Consider the following 27,655-nt stretch of genomic DNA (forward strand, 5'->3'; position numbering starts at 1 on the left):
TTAGCGAATGCGGTCGGCGAAAATCAAGCAGTTCTTACGAGACCGAGAGGACAGAAAAATAGTTGCGAAACAGTAAGCTTCGTGAACTTGGCCTATCAACTTTACAAGCTGTCATTTTCTTCCTGGTGCTCATGATTGCATTCAGCTTACGCTACAAGTGTCGTTTCAACTAACTCAAACAAACGGAGGAAAAAATATATATATCAACACCCATATTGTTTACCACTTCTCATAAAATAACGCTGTAAGAGTGGTTATCAAGGCCTGCAATAAAAAGAATGTGCGCCTCGTGCAGTTTTCCAAAGGGTGCATAAATAATGCACGAGAGAGGTTAACGCCAAGCGCGCCGCCGAGGTCTGCCGTCGTCTCTGCACGAAACGGCGTTGTAAAGGGGCATATTCCATTCAAAATTGGGTGTTTTTTCTTTGTTGTTGTTGTTTTACAACGGAGACCATTTGACTAGAGCAGAATTGTACGTAACGAGTTAGCACACGTGATTAATTACTTGCAATCAATTACGTTTTCTGTTAGTCTCATAATTTCACAATTACTTTTTTTTCGCTCAGTAACGCTCACTGTAATTCAATTACATTATTCAGTAACAAATTACGTGTAAGCTGTTTCTACATATTTGACGAAAAAAGAAAGCTCCGACAGGTCACGCAGCTTTTGAGTACTTCAACTGGACGGGAATTACAGTGTTGAAATGTATGAAAACTAGTACCTGGGTTACCGCCTTCCCACGATCAGCATCCTGCAGCTATACGCCCGGATCTCGTAAACACGACAGGCTCGCAAATTCGTACACTTACGACGCAAGTCCTACCTCTTAGCTTTTCTCTCAGTGTAAACGTTTCTCTCTCTCTCTCTCTCTCTTTCTCTCTCTCTCTCTCTCTCTCTCTCTCGCTTCTCTCCTAAAAGCGCCTATAGACGATCTTCGTACAGGCGGTAAGAGCCGCTGCTCAAGTCTTCTTCACTTAGTGCACTCTACGACTTATGCTGACATAACCATAAGTTTCTGGCCGTTAAACTCGCGCGTTTCTATTTGTTTGAAGTTAGGCGACTTACGTGCACCTATCTTTTTGCGACTTTAACTCAGAAACAGTATTTCTAAGGGTGAATTACTATCCAGAATCAAATGAAATGACATTACAGATTTGGCCCCCATTTTAAAGGAAAGCGAGCGCTTGCTGGCGTCCGTTACAACTAGTTGTTTCAAGTCTAAATACCAAGCAAGCGAGGGGCGCCGAGGAGGAAGTGCACCAGCTATTAGCCTACAAATTGAAACGGCGCAAGATGGTTCAATAACAACGGAGGCTTCGGACGCTCATGCCAGGGAAATTCCCTAATACCATTTTTACTTTTTTTTTTACTGGCCCTGTCAGGAGCACCCTCTCAAGACCCAGGAACAATTAAAAGCGGTGCTTCACAGAGAACTGAGACCCAAGCATCTCAACACTGAGTAAGTAACCACAGTCATTTCAGCAACGTGTTCGTATATTACTAAACAGCCATTCTCTCCAGCGCGCAGTTCGAGAGAGTTTTCAGTGTTACTGCAGATGTCATCCCAAGCGAACGAGGGTGAAAGTAGCGATTAAAATTTTCAATAAAATTTTTGCACGTGAGAGGCTCTTGAGAATGCACTGAAAGAACAAGACCAGCTTGTTCTACTTACCGTATTTGTCAAATGTAAATAAAAGTAGGAAGGAAAGTAGCGTTAAAGCAATCTATTAATTTTGGTGGGTGAGTTATTAGTGACTGTAATCAATTACATTTTTGAAAGAAGTCATTCTAATTGGCAACATTTTTCTGCAACGTGTAGAAGTAGAGACTAGAGTAGAGTAGTCTAGAGTAGTGATATACCACGCTTTGAAAGTTCTCGCCCAAGTGCCAACGGTTTTGACGGTTGAAAGTTCAAGCCCAAGCTACGAATATGTATATGCACATCTTGTGTCCAAAACTATGTCAAATAACTTGAATACTAAAGTAAAACACAAATAATTTGTAATTATAAAGTATTCTTTCAAAACTCAATTGCCCTTAATTTCACGATAATAGGTTGTCTATTAGAAGACAAAATTAAGGTCAAAATTCCGCTTTCGTCAAATTCACACCGAAACTGCAACGCTGGTATGTCAGCGTGACGTCACGCATCACACATATTTGTTTTCGCATTTGGACAAGTTGGCTCAAGGAAAGTTCCCGAAACATGATACGTTATGCCTTTGTCTCCTTTAGAACAAAATGTAGTCTACTTTTGCCGATAAACATTCGACTAGCTCCTAGGTGATGCTGTCATAGTCCATGACGTCACGGTGGGATTGTGCGAGATCTTCGATGCGGCACCGCCACCCGCCTTTCCTTTTTGCGTCTCTTCCAGCTCACCAAACCTCTTCTCGCTGCGAGAGATTTTGCAGAAAGGTTATCAACTAACATTATTTGCCTCTTTACTGCGCGTTTAAAATGGACGATACTTCGACAGCCCGCTACGGCGTCCGCCGAGTACAGTAATGCGCATTAAACACGTACTATAAGGTGCCGCCAGGGAATGATGACCCTAGACTCATGTATCTATTTTCATTTCGATAAACATGATGCAACCTCAAGAAGATTGAAACATGCATGCATTCGCTTCAGTATTGCAAGATACAAAACATTATCACGCGGGCTCAATGGTAAGATTTAGTTTTTATCATTACTGAAGATAAGATGCGTTTGTGCGAGATCTCAGCATGCGGCGCCGTGCAATATACAGAAACGTCGCGCAAAGTGGAAGCCTTTCTTGCGCTATCGTTTTATGGTGACAACCAATCAGAACATGGTCGCGCGTTTGTGTTTTGTGCATGGTCACGTGTGGGCAGCTGGACTGCCAATATCCTTCTGCTTCGCGGCCTCTGCAGAAGTTGCGACTGATTGATGCACGGAGTTCGACATCCTAAAACAACATTGTGGTTATAAGAGACGCCGTATTGCAAGGCTCCGAATGTTCACGTTTTTAACGTGTGCTCAAATATACACCAACTATTTCTATATTCTTTCGGCGACTGTACCTATGAAATTCTACCAGGATATGAATGTTCGTTGATTTCTACGCCATTTCCGCATGTTATGCACGGGTCGTCTTCAAGTGAACACTTTCTGCCACAACAACGCATTCTCACGCATTCTATTCTGGCTTCTAACGGTAGGGCACTGCCGTTTAAATGATAAATATTTTCCCTCCGATTCCTTTTTCTACTATTCGATATTGTTGCATAGCTGTCTTTCTATGCCCTGACCCTACCCGCAAACCCTCCCATCGACTGAAAGCACTGCACCCAACTACAGCTCCCTGAATGATTCCTCCGACGAGCATTTCCTGCTTCAAAACCCAAGCTTCGCTGTAGCATGCTCGAGTAGGCGCCTCGAGAGCCAGGTTACAATATTTTTGTCTAGAAACCGGTTCGAGGTGTTTTGGAAGCCCAGTCGTAACGTCAGTAGATGAATGGTGCGCCACACCATTCTTTAGTTGAGGTGGCGTGCAGGTGATTGAAGGAAAGTTATAGAATACGGGGCACTGTGGCTCTCTTCCTCCTTCAATTGTATACCTCTCCGCTTCAGCGGCCAAGTAGTCATGAATGGATACATTATTCTAATTTTTAAGTATAGAAGCTCGACTCTCCCTGCTTTGTAATAAAGCGAATAGTACGATTCATGCGGCGTACGAAGCAAGAGAACCTCCCAGACAACAAAAGAAGCGTGTGAAACGAAAAATGAACCCGAGGATGCAGATACCTTGACGCATTGCCCCGTCGGTTTCACACGTCTCGTCGTCTGCCATGTTCGGCCGTGGGGAAATGGCGACGGCAGTTGCCGAAAGTAGTTCCCTCCCATGAAGCGCTGCTTATTACGCACTAACTGGAATCGCTGACAGTCCTGGATGTGATGTCTGCGGATGCGAGGAGAACATTGACCACTAATTTGTGCCGTTCTCCTCAATATGAAGCACAAAGATAATCTATATCCAATGCAATCAGGAAACTACATGATCGTCCTCCGAGTGAACAGACAATACTAGAACCGTCCCCACCGATCATAGGCTCAGAAGGCACTTTTGCGCTTTCTGAGAACGTGTGGTTCGCACGGGCGCCTTTGACTACGTACCACTGTCCGTTCACGACTCTACAGCCCCCTCTCTCTTTCCCTTCTTTCTCTTCCCCTTCTACATTTCCCCATCGTAGGGCAGCCTACCAGACTCTTGACTGGTTAACATCTCTGTTTTCATCCCTCCCTCTCTTTTTCTTTGAGCATTTAAAAGAAACGGGCATCTTACAATAAAATCCCGAATGATGGCAGGTAAGTATCCAGCGTCGCCAAAAGGCGCGTCAATACAAAACTAAATTGACTGCGCGGAAACCGGCGTACACTTTACAGCTATACAATGGCCGAGCTCTCAGCCTTTGCGGCGCGCAAAAGCATTCCGTTCTATGCCGGGGACGCAAACCCCTCGTTAAAAATGCAGCATCCCGCACAGTGAAGTGCACGCGGCTGTCAGGTTAAGCACACGGCCAAAGCAGCCCAGTCGGTAAGTACTGCTTGCTTCGAAGCAGTTCGGCGACACCGGCTACGCGGACGCTTTCGTCGAGAAAATTGCAAAACGAAGGCGCTGCTCGCTCCGGGCCTTCGCGACGTACGAACGGCCAATGTCCCCACTCCCGCGACGAGCAGAGAAAACGACGACGACCCGCATACCTCCGGCTGGCCTTTCCTTCCTCTCGGCCTCCCTTCTTCAACGCCGGCGATCGGGCAGCGACCGGATCCAGAGCGAGCGAAGCGTCGAGTGAAGTTGCGACGGATCTGCGCCCGCCTAGTCAATTACAAGCAGACAAGGCGAAACCACCAAATATGCGAGATGAAAAAGAAAAAAAGAAAGTGATGCGTAGCCTGTTCCAGAAGCTCTGGAGTGCGAACGGAGCGGAGCCCTAAGTAAGCGTCCCTGAGTGAGCGAGGGTGTAACGGCAGTGCTGTTCTGTGGCGCTACATTCTTTAGTCGTCGCACCCTGCAGCCTCTGCGGAACGTGCCGGAGCAGTAGCTGCGCACGCATTTTACGCCCGCATTTTCTGCACGGCGCGACGCTTGAGTTACGCATGAGGGGTCCCAGGACTTATGCTTTCCTTTTTCACTTTGTTTTTTTTTGTTTCGCTTGCACCACCCATACGTATTCCGCGATGCGGAGAAACACCAGGCTTCGCGCATGACACAGGACACCATCCCGACGTCCTCGTACAGTCTCATGGTCGCTCAACATCCCGGCACGCGCCAGCATTGCCACGACCAAGGTCTTCTCGCTTCCTCACTTAACGGCGCAACAGAGCTTATGTCACAGCGCTCTTCTTTTTTTTCTTTTTTTCCCAAGACGCACTCTATACGAATCCGCAACTTTCCGAACTTCCCCCTTAGCGCTCGCTTTCTCCCGCTTTAAAAGCCAAGGTCGCGAATGCGTCACTCATAACTCAAAACGCGAAGACTGCATGCGGTTGTTCCTATAGTGAGACGAGACCTTGCGGAACGCTCGCTTCGGGCGGCCAAGGTACCGTGTATTACATTATTTCGGCACGCGCGCGTGCATACGTGCGAGGCCAACAGAGGGAGGTAAATCCGGTGCAGTCGCCGTCAGAGATGCGCGAACATTCTGCCAGAATGCGGCGTCAGAAAAAAGCCCAACACGCACACTCCCATCGGGAGTCATCACTTTCGGCTTCCATTTCTCACGTGAGCGAGCCGCTTGCGCTCGTGCGAAGAGAAGAAAAAAAAGTGCTTCGTCACGCTGCACCAACCTCAACCTTCAACTGCCGTCTTCCTTCCTCCCCTCTTAGGACTTGCGCAAATTCTCGAACAATATTCATCTCGAGTTGGCAGTCACGATAATCCAATACCGCAACAGCGATAGCAACACATGCATATCCATTTATCGTTGACTTTTCCCGTCGGTTGGAATTTATCTTTCATTAGCCTCTCTTTCTAGATCTGTGCAGTCTTTCAGTGATTTTCAGAACAGCGCATCTTTGCATAAACGCGGTGCGAGACTCCGCACTCACTTTTTATTGCACTTAAGCGTTTCCACCAGGACCATGCCAATTTCACTATTGCAACGGAATGCATTGTGCAGTGCGTGATGCGAGTTTTGGAAGTAAATTGTGCGTGGACTGCCTGTGCAGTAACCGTCTCTTTTAATTCGATTTGGTGCTACAATCGCAAAGGCGGAAACGTCATCAATTACGATTGCCTAAACATCTCCATTGACATGCAACCAAATCAAATCTTTTAGACTCCAAATGCACATGGAGACACAGCCATAGAGCAACAAATTGACTTGGCGAAAGACTACGCACAAAACACACCGCGAAGACTTCAATCGAAAGTTTTGGGGACACCGGAGACTTTTCGCTTGATGTTTGGTAATCGGAATTACGATGCAGCTGAACATTCCGAGACAAAATCTCATTTAACCACTTACAAATTACAGCTCAATGTCAAGGAAACCTTTTTTAAAGAATAGAAAATGAAATGGACAGTTAGAAGTTACAGCCCGTGAAACTTACATTCGCTGTTTCCAATGCGAGTCACGGGGTGATCCAATGCACGACAGTGCATAGCAGTCAAGCTTCAGCCGGAACGTTTTCAAAGTCTGTTCATCTAATAGAATTCGTTCACAAGATGCATCAGGCTGTATGATTAGCCGTACTGCATCCGCTGCGATGTCACTGACCCCGTTCAACAGCAACGTAAATAATAGAATGTGCAGCTGCACACAGCTGATAAGGTCGGCACAAAACTCGAATTTGCATTAGAAGGGAGAACAACGTACGTGACAAGATGAGAGAAACTGACGGCCACGCAAATACCTTAGTCGTCACTTCGCTTTCTGACGCACGGCAGATAGTTCCCGCTACAGTAGTTTCAAGTCTTTTAGACGCACTTGTGTATAGGCGCATGCAAAGCTATTTATCTCGTTTCGTTTTGTCGAGCTATGAGCAGCCAAAAAGCCACCTGTGTAAATGGACGTGTAAGAAATAGAATGGTCATAAACAGGAGTAAGGTACTAGCAGTATGTACGGCAGTAAACTAGCTGGGGGTGGGCGTTGAAAAAAGCCTAATCGAAAAACTGCGCTTGCCTTCATCATCACTTTTTAAAATTATGGGGTTTTACGTGCCAAAACCACTTTCTGATTATGAGGCACGCCGTAGTGGAGGACTCCGGAAATTTCGACCACCTGGGGTTCTTTAAGGTGCACCTAAATCTAAGTACACGGGTGTTTTCGCATTTCGCCCCCATCGAAATGCGGCCGCCGTGGCCGGGATTCGATCCCGCGACCTCGTGCTCAGCAGCCCAACACCATAGCCACTGAGCAACCACGGCGGGTATCATCACTTTTTGTCGTCCTTCTCGTTTCGCGCTGTTTAACAAGGTGGAACGCTCATGAGTCGGTTCCAACTATGTATCCGCACTCCTAAAGTTATATTTACCCGCACCATGCACAAATGTCGCGCCAACGGAACTCGACTTCACTAGGTATAATACCACGTTCAGAAACACTATCCTGGAAATCCTTCGCTCTCGCATACTTTATTGGTTTTTCGTCAGTTTGACGGAACAGGAAGTTTTGTGCGGCTGCATAAAAGTTTCCTTCTTGCCCATATGAACGGCTTTAAATGTGCTGAAGTGGTAGGCACATTTGAAGAGCCATTGAATGGCTAGTTATAAACCGTGACGCGCGAAAACTATTATCACTGTGTTGACATCTGTTCTAACAAAGACAAGGCCATATGTCACCCTCTTCCATAAAATATATATCTACATGCCATATACGCAGCGGTTTGGAAATCCGTGCACGTACATCAGGAACAACCTGAGATCGAGCACGCAAAGGCGTGCGATGACTGCCAACTTCTGTGTTTAACTGGTGCCTTCAAAGAAAACCCTCAATTCTGCAGGAACTTACATGAAGAGGGTTGCAAACCGGAGAGGCTCTCCGTCGACAGCCATGGCGCCCGCCTACTTTGTCAAGGTCGATTACAAATTTCATAAATTATCAGCGGCTTTACAATTTCACTACAAGCTCCTGATGAATGTCACTAGTACTCAAAAAAGGCTTAAGTGTTTCTATAACGCAGCTCTTAAGCGACCGTTCCTGCGTCGGCGTCGTACCTCATAACCGAGCGAACGAGCACACCGAAGGAGAGCGAACGCGGAGCGCATAAGGAGGTGAAACACGGCGACAACGATGACAGGGCGAAGAGGAAGGCGGACGAGGAGGGTGCAGCGAAACCATGAGGAGGAAAGCAGAGGAGGAGGGTATAGGGGAAGCGTGAGAAGAAAAACGTTGTGCCACGCAAGACGGACTCCGCGGCGACGATGGGTAGGAATGGGTAGGAGATGGCGCCAGAGTAGCGCACGTCGTCTGTTCTTCAAAGCACTGCATGAGCGGGAATCTGTCTGCGGCGGCTGCTGTGAATCGCGCACACGCGTCACCCACGCGCTGCCCCTCACAATATCCCGGTTAGCGATGCAGTCGCGCCACACTTCGCTCCGTTTGAAAAGTGCCACACGATACGGATTGTCAGCGCCTACCAATATATCGCGAAATAAAAATCCGTATAGAGCTTCACTCGAATTTCGCAATCGGGTGTCGTAATCATCGGTGAATTTTTTTCTGTGTTGCCTTGCTATATTTCTTTGTTTGTTTGTTACTTATAGCTGCTGAAGTGTGTTGCGACCAGCCTGTGAAAACGTGGAATACGCTATCCGCAGAAGGTGCAAAAATGGTGTGATACTGAGATCGGGCTCGGTCTTCCGGATGGGGTGCGATGGAGACCTCCACGCGGCCCGCAGTACATATCTTGCCCACGACTTGTCTACAATGAGCATGTAAGTTTGAATTCTGGACACTTTCATGTCAGCGACTGGCGATCGTCCAGAAATCACCCGCGCACACGCATGCAGGAAGGCGGGGCAGACCCAGAGAGCGGATGAGGCGAACCAGTGAGGACGAAAGTGCTTCGTGCACTTGACTCGACTAAGTCACACGCACACACAGAGAAACACAGCCATGCCCTAAAACAACGGGCTGCAAGGTCTGTCAGTGCAAAAGAGGATGTCAGAAGTGAAAGGACGCGCAATAAGCGTGAACTGCCAAAACAAGGAGCGGACGCGAAGGGGCCACCTCGTAAGCCGCCCGCAAACTTTCTTTGCAGCATATACGGAATTGATAATTAGCTTCCTGACAACGGCCGTAGTTAAGCATGCATTGTGTGTTTGGTGGGCACAATGTTGACTCACTTTCAAAACACATGTTAGGAAGTTGTCACATATTTTTTCAAGCGCAGTCACATAGTTGCGCACAACTCCTTGGCCAACGGGGACACAGGGAGTGCATTTCTGGCTCCGTGGCTACAGCTGGAAAGCGTTTAGGTGGCGGAGGGGGGGGGGGGGTGAGGAGGAAGCAAGTGATTGTGCACGGCCGGCGCAGTCGCACTCTCTCTCTCTCTCTCACCCAATCACGCCACATCATGGAAGCGTGAACGGAATCGCTGTGTGTCCCACGAGTCATCGCCTCAGCGTTCCCTCTCACCGACTCGGTGCTCGGGTGGCCGCTCACACCAGCTGGGAAAGCTCTCCGGTTGCAGGCCTAGGCTTCGCAACTTGAAGCGTGCCTTCGGGGATGCGCAGCCAGACAAGAGCAGCAGTTATATTTGGAAGTTCGTCATATCTCGTTGACTTCGACCAACACTATAGCTACGCGTTGTCGTCGTACGCGATAATATTTCGTGCACTTTTACGTTGTTTACTCTTTGTTTACGTTGTTTACTCGTCTTACTCCTTCGCGCCTTCTGGGCTATCCGAAACTTTTCTATCCCATTTAACGGTTAAAAGATTTTCGAGCCGCGCCCAATTTCGTCTGCTTCATGGGACGTCATGAAAACCGCGACAGCTCCCCATCTGATATGAAGTCTACACACTGATTAGGCATGATAAGACCGAACAAAAGAAAAATTATTATTTCTGATTCGACGCTTTCAGTTGCCATTAGCACTGTGCTGTTGGTCACATTTTTCTCAGGCTGCGCCAACTTCACCCCTCTGTCGCGAAACGTCCCAAAACGGCGACAACTCACCACGTCAAAGTTACATGAACCCGTAAAAGATGCATTAATATGCCGAAGAAAACTGGGCTTTCTTTCGGAATCGCCGGAGACTGCCCCGTTCCGAAAGGAATAGAAGATGGCTGCCCGCTGAATCGCTCAAGCACTGGCTACTCACACCTGCCGGATAGCATGGTCTTATTTGCTTATAATGAAACTTTATGGATGGCAGCGTAACGTTCTCGAGCCTTTTGGCACGTGTACGACATTGCGATATCGCTCTGCGAACGCTGGTGAGGATCCGTTTCAGCGGCATTCTTAGCCTTCCATTGGACCACACCGTGATTTTCGACCAGCCACCGCAAGCTGAGTACGGGGAAGCGGACCAATCGCAGACGCCGGCACCACCCTCTTCATCCGGTTATCTCGCTGCGCTCACTCAGCCTCATCGAAACCCTCTCCGTTTGAGAGTGCTAGTCGCGTCGGCTCTCTTACACAAATCCCAAACATATTCAAGGTAGCTGGTAAATGATTAAACTGTCTGCTGTATCCGTTCGCGCAAACGCGAACGTGTACTGCGGGGCGACCAAACACAGCCACTAAAGAGATCTTAAACGAGGACCACGTAGGAAAATCGGTCAAATTCTTGTTCTACCAGAGACTGGTCACACCCGCGAGATAGAAGAGCAGGTTGCTCAGTTTTGGCGGGATCATCCCATTTGTTGTGGGCGCTTATCCTCTCATACGCCGTCAGCTAGTCCTCCACGTCAGTGTCGTCCGCGCAGCTGAAAATGGCAGGTTCCCCGAGCCAAGGCACACCAGAGCACATGACTGACTGAGGAGGCGCTTGCTGGAGGTGTTTGCTGGGATGCACTCTCGTTCCAGCGTGCTTCTTCAGGCAGGCCGCTGAGCGTAGGGTACAGGAGCGAAGTTCCTGGTTTGACGTTGCAGGCCGAAGCACTCTCCAGCACTTGTAAAGGTGTTTATTAGTCACCAGCGTTTGGGCCAACCGTCAGAGCAGGGTACGGACTCTCAGTACCAGCGGCGTTCCCATAGCAAACCACTCGAGAGGATGGCCTACTATAGCGTTCCTCTTCTTCGCTACAATATATATATATATATATATATATATATATATATATATATATATATATATATATATATATATATATATATATATATATAGTCATAATCATAAAGCTCAGTAGTTATACGAAGTCGTAAGTTATTGTCATTTAACCCCACAAGACCCCATGCGTACCTATGGAGCACACCGTGTCACGCGTTACAGGCAAACGCACTGACAGACTAGCAAGGGACGCAGCCTTACAATGCTTATGCATTGAAATAGAAAGACTGGTCGCCACGTGAACCATGGTAATCATCCGGAGGATTCGATCAATGTGTGCAGAGCTGCTCTAATCGACCCGTGACTGGTGCCCAGCTGACGCGAACCAAAAGACAGCAGGTTTGACACCGCTGTAAAATTAGACCTAAATTACAAGTCGCAAATTTCAGAAACATGTTGCTCCTACGGGTACACAGCTGTTGACGCACTGTGTAGATAGTACGCCGGATAGGGCTTGCCGAGGTGCCCTCCATCGCCACATACGTACAAGTATCGGAAACAACTACCTACAGTTGGGGCGCTTTGTCACCTATACTTACGTCTAGGAGAAGGTTCGCCGCGAACACCCCCACCATCGCGAAATCCAGAAGAGCGGTTCAGAAGCGCTAAGCAATACACGGGCCAAGCGATATGCCACCCGACAGGATAGAGCGTAGCTGTTCTCGCGCACTTCCTGCGTCGCTTGGTCTGTCAGTCGTCTGCACTGTCCGAGCCATACGAAATATTTACTACACTATAACGATCAATTTTGATAAATCACTTACACAGGCTGTGTGCGACAGAGATCCCTGACTGACCTGCTCCGGCTATAATCTGTGCCCCCGTGAGTCTTCTTTCCCGCTTTTCTACTCAGTCCTCCTTCCATCTCCACATACTCGTACGCCAGTGCAGGGTAACAAATCGGATGTTTCTCTTAACCTCTATGCCATTCCCATCTAATTTACACGTCTCTCGTTATATCGACATAGCGTCGGACACAGAGGAATAGGAACAAAACAAACGCTCAAGCACACTTTTCTAAAGCGCTATGAGATATAATAATTATGTTAGTGCCAACCTTGTGTGCGGAAATATCCTTTGAATATCCGCTCAAAAATCTCTAGTTTGCCTTGAACATATGAACAGATATTTTGCATGAGCCGGTGGTCCACATTATTATGCTGCCCTTATTAATTGCGGTGCGCCTTGAAGTAAAAATTAGCATAAAAGCTACATCACTCAGAGCACATGCTAATCATTTGCATTGAATCTCTTCTCGTGTTGCAAAAGCCATAACAAACGACATCCTATCTGTACCACAGATCACAGTTCGTAAATGCCAGTATCGCAATATCTTCAAGAAAGCCACTTATAACTGGTGTACCGCAAGGAAGCATCTTGGGCCCACTTTTATTTTTTATTTACATAAACGACATTGTACGCTGTACAGATAACGCTACATTCGTTTCGTATGCCGATGACACAACCATTTTTATTACAAGCAATGTGGAAACAGATATATAAATAAAGGCTAAAAAAACGCTGTCTGACTTAGAACGCTGGTCAGCGATAAACTGCTTAAAAATCAACCCTAAGAAAACAAAAGTAATCTTTTACACGCCTAAGGAAAGTTGTTGACAACTAATATGAGTTTGTGTCTGGGCAGTGAGCAGTTAGCGATAGTGGATTCCGTTAATATCCTTGGGGTGCGTTTTACAAAGCACCTTACCTGGAATGAGCATGTTGATCATCTCCAATCAAAATTGTCATCTGCCATTGATGTTATAGCTCATCTGCGTCGCTTACTCCCCATTAAGGTAAAAATAATGCGACACAATGCTCTGGTAGTATGCCATGCAGTACTGCATCATGGTGTGGGGCACAACTGGTGTGACAAACCTGCACAAGATACATTTGCTACAAAAAAGAGTTGTGCGTTATATAGCTAATGTCCATTATACGCACTCCGCAGAACCACTTTTTTCTAAATATGAAATTCTTCCTGTGTTTTGTTTTTACAATTATAGGTTGATGATGTGCTACAGAGGTTTCGTAAAATTTGGCATTGATGATACAATTCATCTGGCAAAACTTCGAGAGAATACAAAAATTCGTCAAACCCGACATAAAGAAACGTGGTTCGTACCCACCCCGAGAACCTCCTATGATGAGCAATCTTTATCTTGTACATTACCCTCGCTGTTAAACTTATTAGACCGACAAAATTTGATCCCTCCAGAAACCGAAACTCTCGCATTAAACGTTTTTGTCAACTTATTTATTTGCAAGATTAGACCATGCCTTCTTATTCTCCTATTTTTGTTCCCCACTGTTGTTTATGTGTGTTGATTATTTCTTGCCGCCTTGTTTCACTCTGTATTACCCGTTGCTTTGTTGCTTTTTTTCATTTCTTGTGCATGACTGGCTGTGATGTTGCTGTTATGGCAACTTACAAAGGGTCGGGACCTCGTCAAGGTGTCCAAGCTTTTAGTCCTGTACACCTCCTTCTTTAAGGAGATAAGATAGATAGATAAGATAGATAAGATAGATAAGACAGACAGACAGACAGACAGACAGACAGACAGACAGACAGACAGACAGACAGACAGACAGACAGACAGACAGACAGACAGACAGACAGACAGACAGACAGACAGACAGACAGACAGACAGACAGACAGACAGACAGACAGACAGACAGACAGACAGACAGACAGACAGACAGACAGACAGACAGACAGACAGACAGACAGACAGACAGACAGACAGACAGACAGACAGACAGACAGACAGACAGACAGACAGACAGATAGATAGATAGATAGATAGATAGATAGATAGATAGATAGATAGATAGATAGATAGATAGATAGATAGATAGATAGATAGATAGATAGATAGATAGATAGATAGATAGATAGATAGATAGATAGATAGATAGATAGATAGATAGATAGATAGATAGATAGATTTCGCCATAGCCTCCTCGTCCGCTTTCCCCCTCATAGTTGCGCCCCACCATTATCCGGCGCTGTCCTTCTCGCGCTCTCTTCGTTATCACCGTCTTTCATCTCCCGCTGCTACGCTCAACGTTCGCTCTTTCATCCTTCGCTGCGCTCGTTCGCTCGGCTACGCCGAGGGCCGACGCCCATACGCAAAACGGAGGAACGGGCGCCTAAGAGCTGTGCTCTAAAGCATCAGTGTTCGCACACTCGCAACTCTTAAGAAACCTCGCGCACGGCGAAAGTGCACTAGGGGGCGTTGCTTCAAAGAGGTCATTCATTCGACTGCCTGCTTGCAAGGCACAGCATCCTCGCCAACTGCTGCGGAAAAGTGCTGCCTTTGAAGCTGTCTTCCGTGATGGCAAGCAGTTCATCACGTTCACCCCATTCGTTGACGCAGCATTTGTTCGTTGTTCTCGCGCGCGCTATCCGAGCGTCACGAATAACGAGAAAGCGATGTTCGCGCATACCCGACCCCGAGAAACCGTAGGCTCGTTTCCGCACAACGTGACACGCGCGCAGGTACGAACAAACAGCCATCAACGCAAGAGCACGTGGACACAGACACATGCATGCACGCAGGCAGGCACGCAGGCAGGCAGGCAGGCACGCGTTATACGCGCGGCCAACAAAGAAGCAGGAAAATGTTGGCGCGTTAAGCAAACCCCTGTACCACGTGTACCACGTGTACCACGCGTGCGTCCTAGCCGCTGAACTGCTCTCGAAACCGGAAGCATAAAGGAAAAAAAGAAATCTTCGCTGTCCGCAGACTGGGGTATAGACCCCCATAAAATCTGAACGTTTTTATTGTGTTGCGACAAATGTCCGGCTACGCTTGTTAGAACTGACAACGCGAGGTTACTAAGAAAAAGAAATGTTGTTTTCTAAAGTTCAGGAAATGCAGAATGGGTTATGAGGCACGCATTATGGGGGAGGAGTCCCCGTATTACCTCCGACGCCCTGGCGTTCTTTAACGTGTTCTTAAAGCACGGTAGCACACACATTTCTGCATTGCGTTCCCATATGAATGCTGCTGCTGCGGGCAAAAATCGAAGCCGCAGACTGGTGCTGCAACACAACGCCACATTCACTGTGACGTGCCACGATGTTGTTGCTTTTTAAAGTAGGGTTACCTGGGAACATTTAAAACAACACCGAAGGAAAAAACACGCGGTGCTGACCATCAGCTATATTTTTGCAGCCCTGCAATTTATGCTGTAAAAGAGCGTTCAGTATTGTCGGGCCTTCGATCCCTTGCCACCCATTGGCCGTCTAGCCGCTATGATGCCCTAAAAAAAGAGAGAGAGAAACTGGCACACAAGCCGCAGCACGGCAGGTCGCATGACGTAAGACAGGGGTTATTGGAGATCACTGGGAGAGGTTGGCTATAGACGTATATATGTATAGTAAAAATGATTATGCATAGAGGGGAGGTCGAGGGATTTCGATGATCTCTACAGTAAAGAGCTTTTGTTTTGATCGGCGAGGAATGCCGCGTTAAGCTTGTTGAGGTTATCTTAACACGAAAAGTAAAGAAATAATGGTAGTAAGTTGAATACTTGCTCCCTGTACAAAAAAAAATAATATTTCGTGTTGGGCCAAAAGTTGAACCGGTGACCGACGCCTTTCCGGAGCCATCGCTCTACCCTGTGAGCTATAACCAGGAGGCTACAGCAGATCTCTGAGCGAGGGCAAGTTGTCAGACTGTTTGAGGCACGTGGACTCAGAATCAGGCAAATCAGATCTGCGGAAATTCTTAAACTTAAAAAAGTACACTTCCTCTACGTTGTTAACGTCCGTTGAACACATTTGCTACAAGTCGCCGTTCGTTTCCCATTGAACGGGTGCGGCCGACACGGTCATCAAATTGCAATGTGTGCATTTCCTAGCTTCTCTTTTAAAGAATAGGCACATACACTTGTGTACATGCGATTCTGTACGGCTTCTTACGGGGTCGCAGCCAGATTGTGGCCCCACGGTTCCCGGCCGCGCCCACAAGCTCGTCACAGAAAGCGATGCCGGAACTCACGAATCGATTCCGCCGCGGCCGCTTTCCTTGAACTGCAGGAGCGGGCAATTTCTTGAAGCTATTGACACTCAGGCATGGCCCATCCGCGCCGACATTTTCTCGAAGCGAGGTTCAACTTCCTACGGTCGACGGCCTGTATAGCTGCGCATCTGCGGACAGAATGGCGTGCGCACGATGTGGTGGCGACAAGCCTCACGATTCTAAGAGCCGATACCTGGAACGTGATTGAAAAATCACGACCTCCCCCCCCCCCCCCCCCCCCCCCTTAAGGAAGCAGCTCGTGCGATAGGGTGGCATGTAAGAACTTCGCGGCAAATCGTTATGATGCGTATAAACACGGCGAAGCGCCAAGTGTCGGGGGAAAGACAAGCAGCTTTGAAGTGAGTTTGCGGCGCTTCGTTCTGGTTCCCTTTACACGGTTGCTCCAAAAGTGCCTTTCGGAGAGCTGAAAAAATACAAGTACTCCAAGTGGGCTCTCCAAAAGTGCACAGTTTGAAGCACTTCATGAAAACCATGATCGATGGCAGCGGATCCAGCGTTCACTGGAGCGATGAGATTAAGAAATATTCATGCATAGGTTGTGTACTGAACTGATAAAGGCAAATCAGACCATGTAATAGTGACGCACGTAAGGGCCATAGTAGAAGCTACCGCCATTTAGCAGGAGCATACTTCCACGAACGAAATGTGCGGTTCACCCGCACTGCACTAAGTTGGTGTGCGTTGTTCAGGCCACGATGGCACAGGTTGGAGTCCCTTTGCAGTCTCTCACTCTCAAATTTATTCACGCGTCATTTACGCTTGAATAATAAAGGGGAGCGCTTAGCTGGTAGAAACGGTTTAATCCCTGGTCAAGACCAAATTTCAACGCGCTGAAGATAACAGCACCTGCGCAATATTGCGGATAACACCACACGAGGCTGAGGCGCATAAACAATTTGATGGAATGCCAAGGCCTCAGAACAAAGTTCGGATTTGAGGCCTGCGGTGTGGCTGTATGTGTATACTTGTTTCTTTGTTTTTTATCTTGCCACAGGTATGTACAACAAGTATGTTGCCATGTTGCTGCCTTTTGTTCACGGGGAGGTGGGACCAGTCAAGCTGCCGTTATGCAGTTTTTATCCCTGCCATGTACATCAGTGTACTTATGCGGTAAAATAAACTTCAATTCAACATACTCCAACGTCTGTGTGGCAGGCAATGACATCGGTCCAGTCGTGAACTTCCGTAATGATATGTCGTTAAGCGGAACAATGGTGCAAGGAAACAATGTGGACGGGACAGAGTGTGCGTCCTGTCCTATTTCTTTCCACCCTCATTCCACTCAACATGACGATAACACATGATCATCATCATGTGTTATCATCACAACACTTTATCATCATCATGTCATAATACATGATGATGATAACATGATGCTCCAACTGGCCTAAGAGCCAACGATCCTCCACTGACGTCAGCCCCTCCGAATACAACACAAATCTCGGGTCAAGAGCATTACTCTTTCCTATAACGCTATGTGTTCTAAAAATGTTAACGTGCGCTGCGGTTGCTACCAATTAATAGAACAGAGAAAAGGTATAGCTGTCTCTTGTTTTTCACTTACGAGCACATTGGCACATTTGTAAGCTGCACGTATCGGCCGATCTCATTTACGAGCTGACATGAGGCAACAGAGTAAGGCAACAATGAAAAAACGAAAACAAGGAAGCGACAGTCAGTAAACGCCATCGCGGCGTGGTGTGTTGCATTCTGACGTCATGATGCCTCACGTACATGTGCCTGTCAAACATGACCTAAACACGTCGTGTATTTTTCTTTCCGTTTGTTGTTTACCCATCCGCTGTTGTTACGCGTTGCTCATCCGGCTCGATATTACCTTGGCCGCGATGGTCGTATCAAGATCAAACCACCTCGGCTGGCGCGCAATACCTTGATTAGTTCAGTTTCACCTCGCTCAGAGTGCATGCGCAGTCCTCGCGCATTCTTGCTGTGCATGTATTCCAGCCAGGATTCCAGGAAATACCGAGGATAAGTTATTTCTGGATTTTTTCGGCGAACTTTAGGGACAAGCATCTGAGTGCGGCACCTGGAACTGACAGAAGATGCGCCCTCACACGCATAGTAGTACGATTTGGCAGTAGCTGTAGCAGACGATGCGCGAGCACGATCAGGGAGTGCACCCACTAGACATGTAGAAACGGCGAGAGTGCGCCAGGCACTCACCAGGGTGCTCTGCGTGAGCCGAGGAGCAGGCGCTGCCGTTTTTTTTTTACTGTCACAAGCCTTGTGACTATACCTTACGCGAAGTCAAACGAGGCGAACACATTCGAGCTTCTCTCGCGCACACACAGTCGTTGACATCCACCCCACGGATCACTTGATATGCAAGACACTTGAAGCTCGGTGGTAATTTGAGAACCACAGTCAAAGTGACAGCCACATTCAGTCCAGGAGATGCTGGCGTCAACGTTTGGCTCCATGTAGTCCTTGAACTTAATTGCGCTGTTTAGCAATTCGAAGCTACGCGGCTGGCTATGAGTCACGGTGTAGTTATAAGGGGGGCTGCGAATTAATTTTGATTGGCTGGGGTTCTTATACGCGCACCCAAAAGACGAGAGTTTTTTTTTTTTTAATACTACGACCATCGAGAATACTATACTACGCCGCCGGGAAGGTAACACGTGACCTTGCGGTCAGCGGCAAGTAAGCCGTGAGATACCGATTGTACTCCCGATCACCGGGTTCGGTCACCTTTGCGTTGTACTTATTGTCTCACTTCGCTTACTATACGCATGCACGCGCGACCATACAGAAACGATATAGTCGCACCCGACACACCGCTCAAAGTCGGGGAATGGCCCGCGTAAGCTACACTACGACGAGAAGCGACTGAAGAGCCAATAACGCGGCTCTCCTGACGTCAGACTTGCCTGCCGGCGCAGCTTGGGGGGACGCCCGCAGCCTCATCGTGTCCCCTGGATGTCCAGGTATCGGGCGGTTGCGCTCCCAGCGTTGAAAACCGTGCGGTCGCACAATGACCTCGCGGTAGAAACACACAAACACAGCACGCAGCCGCAGCAACCGATCCGACGGTCGGAAGCTCTTATTTCGGTAAATATAGGCCACGCTGCGCCGATCTTTCTCGAACGTGCCAGCGACGACGAAACGCAGGTCTCCTTCTCCGGCAACTGACGAGCTCGCTTCTAAACAGCCGCGAAGCTGCAGGAGCGTACACGCAATCAAAATAGGAAACTAGCCCGTAACAGTCAACAATATAGCTCCGTTCCTTTCTTTCCAAGTCTTACCTGTTCGTACACAGCCGGTTATCGCTTTCTTTTTTTTTTTTGCCCCCTTTTTTTTTAAACGTGTTCCGCAGCGGCGCGTACAAACAAGCGAATTCTGCGCAACGCTTCGCTGGCGCGTGCGTTCTTTCTTTCTTTCTTTCTTTCTTTCTTTCTTTCTTTCTTTCCTTCACGTTATTCGTGAGCGTTTCTCTGGCCACGTGCGGGAGTGGCTTTTCAGCGAAGCGTGCAGCTGCTTCTTTTCATGATTTCACTTCGTGGACGGCGCGCGAGAGCGAAGGAGGCAAAGACGGTTGGTTACACGGCCTGTCTTAACCTTTCGGAGCCGCAGCGCGCGGTGTCTCGTTCCCGAAGATATCGTTGCCGTTCACGCCCTCCCAAATGGTCTCGCTACAAAAAAAAAAGGAAAGAAAGAAGAAAAGTGCGAAGCGATAAAAACAACAAAGAAGACGCTGCGTTTGAGCACCAGCCCGCACATGTGTTAATACTGCGGGAACGATACGCGACTTGTTCGAGGGATAGCGCCGTCAAGGAATTACAGGTGTTCTCGTTACCCGAGAAGCAATAGGAACGCTGCAACCAACGGAAAAAAAAAAATGTGTTTATGACCTACGTCAGCTACAGGATAATAATGAAAGAAGAGCTGCGGCCTGAATGAGTAAGTTGTCGGCGCGGAATCTTTTCGTTCTCCTTTGTCTACGTGTCACGGAGTTGGGAGCACAAAAACGAGCAAACCAATAAACGCGAATACAAGCACTTGCTTTTTTCTCCACTTCACGCGTAAATGTCGAGAACGAATGGCGAGGGATACGAGAAAGTGATGGCAGTAGGCAGTAGGCTATCATTTTAGTTGCGATCGAGCGAATTTCTCCCAGCTGCTCGTTGCATTTACTCAGGCGCGAACTGAGGGAAACGCGAGCGCTGGATTTCAATCGGCCAAATGTGAAGTCTCAGCCGCAGGGAACACATTTCTAACGCATTTGCGGCGTGGACGCAAGCCGGCGCATTTGCGACGGCGTCAGAAACAACGAGACAACAGTTCTCGATCACTTGGCGCCGAAGTTTGCAGAACTATAGAAGCGAAACACGCACTGAAGTGGAAGTGGTACGCGAAACATGCGTGGACTACGGGCTCCGAGACGAGGTAACGCGCAGGTAACGGCACGCGCGATCTCAGAGGAAATGCGCAAATAAATTCTGGTCGCACAGCCTGCTTTAATTCCAAACTCGCCAGAAGCTTTTAAGAAGCCTCGCTGAGTGTTCTTGCTGTGCAGAATATTTACGTAAATGCCACACTCTAGACCTGTGACGTTTAACAGGGTCTGGCTGCGATGCCACAGATGAGATTTGGCGAAGCAGATCGTGTCTTGTGCTTGAGAGAAGTCAATGAAATGTGCCGTGCGCTCGCATCTGCCGACAATGGCCAGCGCGAACGCTGAACATACCTCAGGAAATTGTTCCCTGACGTTCGGGCTTAAAGCGCATCGGAAAATCTCTGCGAATGCGACGAATCAAGAGTACCATAGGAACCAATTCCACGAGCATCCCTCCCTCAGACGGCACGCACATGGCTTCTGCATTTGTCTCGCCATTGGTTTACTATAAGTGTATAATAGCTGTGTCTTACCAGTACAGTACTCACCTACGGAGCAGAAACCTGGAGGCTCACGAAAAGGGTTCTACTCAAATTGAGGACGACGCAACGAGCTATGGAAAGAAGAATGATGGGTGTAACGTTAAGGGATAAGAAAAGAGCAGATTGGGTGAGGGAACAAACGCGAGTTAATGACATCTTAGTTGAAATCAAGAAAAAGAAATGGGCATGGGCAGGACATGTAATGAGGAGGGAAGATAACCGATGGTCATTAAGGGTTACGGATTGGATCCCAAGGGAAGGGAAGCGTAGCAGGGGGCGGCAGAAAGTTAGGTGGGCGGATGAGATTAAGAAGTTTGCAGGGACGGCGTGGCCACAATTAGTACATGACCGGGGTTGTTGGAGAAGTATGGGAGAGGCCTTTGCCCTGCATGATGGTTTACTATGAGAGAAGGTTCAGCCAGAGCTCACGCGCCGTTCTAAGCAAAGGGGCGACATTGAAAGCCGTGAGTGTGCAAGCGAGGATGTCCCGGTAACTCAGGGTCTGCGCGCTTTCAGCCATGACATCACAGAGGAAACTAAGAGCTCGTAACTTTCAATGGCTGACGCAGTTCGCAACTAGCGACAGGGTACATCAAAAGAAATATTTAATGCTGAATATCACTGAACTCATTTCCATCCTAAAACATGTATATCAATGGGAGCGCCGGTCTTCTTCGATGACGTCACAGCCGCAGTCTGCAGACCTCTTATAGAGAGCGCGAGAACCCGCTTTCAGTGGAACTGGTGGAAAAAAAAAGAAAGCAGGGAAGAGATTGATAAGACCGGATCCGTTAACAGCGTAGATAGGGATGAAAGATAAGTAGCGAAGTTTTGAGGAAGAAGGACAAGACTAAGGAGATGTATGCAAAAAATGTTACATTGATAAACACGCATACCGTACCTGATTAATTCAAGCAGGCTAAGTTACTTTTTGTCACCGCCCCGTTTCATAAGCGATCTTAATGAATACTGCTATTACTACTACTACTACTACTGTTATTAGTACTAAATAATAATAATAATAATAATAATAATTATTATTATTATTATTATTATTATTATTATTATTATTATTATTGTTATTATTATTATTATTATTATTATTATTATTATTATTATTATTATTATTATTATTATTATTATTATTATCGGAGGTGATACCTTAACAAATATGAGCCGCAGGTAGATAGAGGCATGTGGTGCTGCAAGAAAAGCCTGGAATCGTCAAGGCACATCATAATGGAATCCCAAGACATTCACCCATCGAGACCAGTATTGTTCGGCGACCACTTTCCAGAAGCGTTGGTATTCAAAGAAGATGGAATGATTAACCGATGGGCAGCTGATACAAGTAAGATACGCTTAAAGTATCGGTGGAAAAAAAAACACGGAAGATATTACCAGAACCGGAGTCATTGTAAGCGTAGATAAACGGTACAATATAGTGATCGAAATACGAAAGTTAAAGGGACATTAAAAGGATAAATGGTTTCTTGTGCATCAGCAAATTAGCCTTCCACAACATCCAAAACAGCACTCTTACCGCGAGAAGATACTCGGAAAGTCAGAAAACAAAAAAGGAAACGGGAAACGCAACAGACGGGTGGCGACGGTGCCTTGAAGTTCCCGCAGCAGCACTGCGTGACGTCATTGATTTTGACAGCGTGTGCTATGGCCCATTTAATTCTTTAGCGCGTAAAGATCGGCTGCATTGTGTTGTAAAGGAACCAATGGCCCAATATGCCAAGCTTTTAGTGAGCCAACGCAGCCCAAATACGCCACAAAAAAAATTACTTTGAAATCCGTGACGTCACACTGACGCAACGACGCTGGCGTTTCGGCGCGAAATTCGATAAATTAAATTTCGAGCTTCATTTTGTCTTCTGACAATCGACCTTCTATCGTGAAATGAACGACAACAGGGTTTTCAAAGAATGCTTTATCAGTACACGTAGATCTATTCTGCTTTAGTGTCGGCTTACGATCTACATCAGATAGGCAAACGGCTGGATAGTGTTAGATGGAGTAAAATCTCATTAAATCAAGCAGGCTGGCTCCCCGCCCTCTTTCAAAGGGGATTCCATTAAACATTCTTATCCTCATCATTGATTGAAGGTCACTAGATAAGTTTCATGGTAGTGCCATCCTCCCTTGCTCACACCCTTGCTTTATTGCCCCTCCTACACGAAGCCCTGCTAGCGCCCCCAAAGATGCCAATCCTCTAGAAACGCACGCGCAAAAAAAAAAAGTAGTTTGTGCCATACTGCATTTATTATGAATACTACTTTCGAACCTGTATTGCGGGTAATAAATCCATAGGCATGTGGATGCTGGCGTAAGCCATGCTACGTGAAAAACCTTTGGAACCTTTTTAGGGCACTATATTTATTGATCAGTGCGGCCACGTGAAAATCCCTCGTGTCCGCTCTAAGCCAATCACGGAGGTGCCGTGCCGGGAGAGCGCGAAGAAGCAGAGGGCGGCGGCCAGATGAAAGAACGGCGCCACCTTGAAATTTTTATCCAGGGACCTTACCTTCACGGATAGTGAAGTAATTTGGAAATGCGCACGGTCAGGTTCGCGACGTTAATTATTCGCGCAGCGCTGACTGCAAAGTAATGTCGTACCATAGCTTCGCTTCGCTCAGGTTGAAACAATGGACGTACTTTTAATTAGGAGTGTTTACAGTGCACATGGAGGATGCTAAAAAAAGAACAAAGGAACCGTTTGGAAGCAACCGGTTAAGTATCGGGTATACAAGCTAATCCGCAAAGCGAAGCGGCTTTTCCTTCCGCGCTGGAACGCGTCCTCGGCACCCAGGAGTCGAACCGGGTACCTTGCGGCCAGCTGCGCTAGAATGGCGCCCCAGCCGCGTATAGCATGCGCGAACGAGGTGACGCATTCCAAGCTGGCATCTCCAACGACGATGGCGAGCCAGATAACGCTCGTTAGTAAAGAGAAGAAAAAAAGAAACGCACGTTTTGTCAGGTTCGCCTAACGAGTACGTCTCGCCCGGCGTCGTGACTTTAATGACCCGCGGCGTCATTGTTCGCGGCAGAGACAAAGCCACGCTGCGCAGCATGCATAAACCGCAACGCCCTGGTGGGAGGGGGGGGGGGGGGACGTCAACGTCACCGCAGCAGTTGGCCCAAAGACAAAAAAGCCCGCAGATGAACAGAGAGATTTACAGATGTACACATACGCACGCAAACTGCGGTACTACGACTCTACAGCTGTTTCTGCTCAAAGAGAGGCTTGGGATATGCAGCAACGAGCCCCGGGCGCCGGCTTTAGTGTCTCGGCGCGCGCTCGCGCCAGAGAGAGAGTTCTTGAATGGCAAACAATGAATCCCCGATACGGCTATCAGCGATCGCTTTATTGCCTCAGATGGGAAAGAAAGGGCTCTACGGAGCAACAAGTGACTGTGAAAGGCTCCGGGCGTGTTGAAATTGTACTTGCGCGTCAGCATTTGCAGATTGCTCCACATTAGGTACAGGTTATACTAAAGTGTTGCTGCACGTCACAGCTGACCCTACCCCTCTGCCATTCACTCTTATTGCTCCTCACAGTCATACGTAGCGGAACTCAATCTGTAGTATTCGCACAGCGCAAGCAGAACGGCTGCAGAATCGAGCAAGGCGTTTAGAACGCAACTATATATCCGGGAGGTCGCCTCAGCCTAGCGCAAGCTTCCGAGAACCACTAGCATCTGACATGCGAGCTGCAATGCCCAAACTGCATCGGATATATTACCGTGTGCAGCACGACGCGAAATCCCGATTCTCTTGTCACGTGATTTACAGCGAACCAGACGGCTGTTAAGTTAACCATAATCCCCGTCGTGGCAGCTGAGACGTCCAGCTGGCTAGGAGGCCACGGTCGGGGACTCATTGCCGGCCAGAGCGGCTGCATTCCTACCTCGAAAGAGATGAATGCGGCGGTCACGCATATAAAACCAGTTCACGTTTCTAACGCGACAGCGTTAAAGAGCTCGTGTCGCAGAAAAGCCGGTGTCGTCGGCGGCGTTGGCCGTGAGCGAAAAACGGCGGAAGGCCATTCGTAAATAAAAACAACTTACAAGATGGGCTGCGTGAAAATCGAACCAGGATCTCCGGAGTGTGAGACGGAGACGCTACCACTCAGCCATGAGTTTTTTTTTATTTATTACTCAGCCATGAGTTCGATGATTCAAAGCGAGACAAAAGCGCATCTAGTGAATTCGGTGTTGCCTTAGAAACGTGCCGTAGAAAGTTATACTGCAGTGTATACCGGTAATGAGCAGAAGTCGCAGTTAAACGAGTGGCGAAGTACGTTTCCGCTACATTTTTTCTGCGCTTGGCGCACACGCAGAGCCATCTTGCTGCAAACACAGAAGACCCCCTCCTCGCAATGTCAATGTTGTGATACTGTCATGGACAGTATCACAACATGCGAAGACAAAAAAAAATCACAACATTAGGAAAAGCATGTATCTTAAAGATAAAACTGGAAGAGATTTGGTAGAATTATTATTGTGGCAGTATATAACCGCGAATTCTTGTGCGTGTGTGTGAGTGCTTGTGAGTGCGTGTGTGAGTGCATGTGTGTGTGAGTGCGTGTGTGAGGGTGTATGTGCTTGTGAGTGTGTATGTGCTTGTGTGTGTGTTTGTGTGCGTGCGTGTGTGTGTGTGTGTGTGTGTGTGTGTGTGTGTGTGTGTGTGTGTGTGTGTGTGTGTGTGTGTGTGTGTGTGTGTGTGTGTGTGTGTGTGTGTGTGTGTGTTTACATAAATCGTCTATCGAGAACACGACTGAGCAGAGCTACGTAGCGAGTACAACGCGGACAGGGTGAAAGGCAGTGTGGTTGACCCCGACTGAACACGGCCGGTATTTAACAGGTGATCACCACGACACTACACATTCGACACCTTTGTCGGTGCAGCTTTTTCACAGCTCACCGTTTCCTTACGAAGTCAAAGGAACCCTCGAAACGAAGAAATCGAATCTCGAAAACACATGTATAGAAAAAGGGGAGGGGGGGGGGGGGGGGCACGCGTACCAGACAGCGGAGCGAACGCGCCGGCAGCGCGTGGTTTTCCGAACTCCAGAGAAACGGCTTTCTAATGACAACCGCTGCCGCCGCGGCACAAGCGGCGGCAGTTGAGGGGATCAAGCATATAAAGCGTGTATTAGCATCCACGTGACTCACGCTGTTGAGCGGAGGGGAGGGCAAGGCGGTGGGGGGACCTGCACGACGGATCAGAAGTAGATTATAGAGACCGCGGCACCGGCGAAACGTGCAATCAAGTCAGTGCATTTCGCTCGGTGCTTCGCGCCCTTCCCCCAACCTCCTCGCAGCTGCCAACTTCTGCATCAAAGGGGCCGGCCGGGCCCCTTCGTGGCTTACCTCCGCCGACGTACACACTGCATAGCCCAGAAGAATCTGGTCCCGTCACGCAGACGGCGATGTTTCTCAGCGGCGGGCCTGTCCGCTTTATACGCTTCGTGTCAACGAACCGAAACGGGGGGAGAGGGGGAGCGCGGTGGAAAGGAGCGCAGGTTACAAACAAACGGTGGCCTACAGTGGCCGTCCGGCTTCGCAGTGTAAGCAAGCATTTGCGAGACGGACGATTTCTTTGGATTGGTACTACCTCTCTCTCTCTCTCTCTCTCTCTCTATATATATATATATATATATATATATATATATATATATATATATATATATATATATATGTATATATATGTATATATATATATATATATATATATATATATATATACGCACACACACACAAGCACTGGGCGGCGGTGGGGGGGGGGGGAGGGGCTTGAATCCATGGTCCGAGTATATTATGCCGATCATATACCAACAAAAATGAATAAACAACTTATCTGGAATGGAGTTCTTAGGAAGCTAAAAAACCTACACTAGAAATGAGCATACCATGCACAAAACTCAATACAGTCTGCTCTGTTTGGTCACGTTTTCTCCTATAGAGATAAATCAACGTGAACTTTTAATTTCAATTTAATATAACGTTACACAACCATGCTTCGCGACCCCTTTCAGTTATGGGAAGTTGAGGACGACGTAATTTATTTCGATTTTTCACTATCAACGTATTGATAATTGCGTTTTCTGAGTATTCGTATATCGGCAGTTTCTCGCTTCTGGGGTCGTTTTCTGTTTTCTTGGAGATAGATCGATAATATTTTGGAGAAGAGCCTGCTACTACACTTTACGTATATATTTACTAAGGCTCTATAAGTGATAAAAATTGTCTGAGTAAAAGAATGCTGCAGAACGAAGTCATGTCTCAGCGCATAAGAAGTTGAGGTGCCGAGACAAAAGGACGACAGAACAGGAACAGCGTTCTCCCTTTCCTGTCTTCATTTTGTCATGGCACCTCTTTTTTTTCTTACGTGCTGGAACATGTGCTTATCCAAATTCCAATTAACTACACATTCCAATTAGCC

The 27,655-nt window shown here is 47.6% G+C and overlaps 1 protein-coding gene across 5 annotated transcripts in view; it reads right to left on the reverse strand.

The window, feature by feature from the left end:
• The window catches only part of LOC135919483 (solute carrier family 45 member 3-like), a 161,168-nt gene that overhangs the window by 62,164 nt on the left and 71,349 nt on the right, over nucleotides 1-27,655 (reverse strand). The window contains exon 1 of one of the 5 annotated variants that reach the window (XM_065453339.2): nucleotides 19,195-19,462. The exons of 3 other annotated variants lie outside the window; for them this stretch is intronic. The gene's annotated coding sequence lies outside the window, so the exon portion shown is untranslated. Of the gene's footprint in view, nucleotides 1-4,731; nucleotides 4,904-19,194; nucleotides 19,463-27,655 lie in introns of those variants that run through there. One more of the 5 variants, XM_065453340.2, reaches the window with a different exon arrangement.

Source organism: Dermacentor albipictus, chromosome 3 (assembly GCF_038994185.2).
Source record: "Dermacentor albipictus isolate Rhodes 1998 colony chromosome 3, USDA_Dalb.pri_finalv2, whole genome shotgun sequence".
NCBI lineage: Eukaryota > Metazoa > Arthropoda > Arachnida > Ixodida > Ixodidae > Dermacentor > Dermacentor albipictus.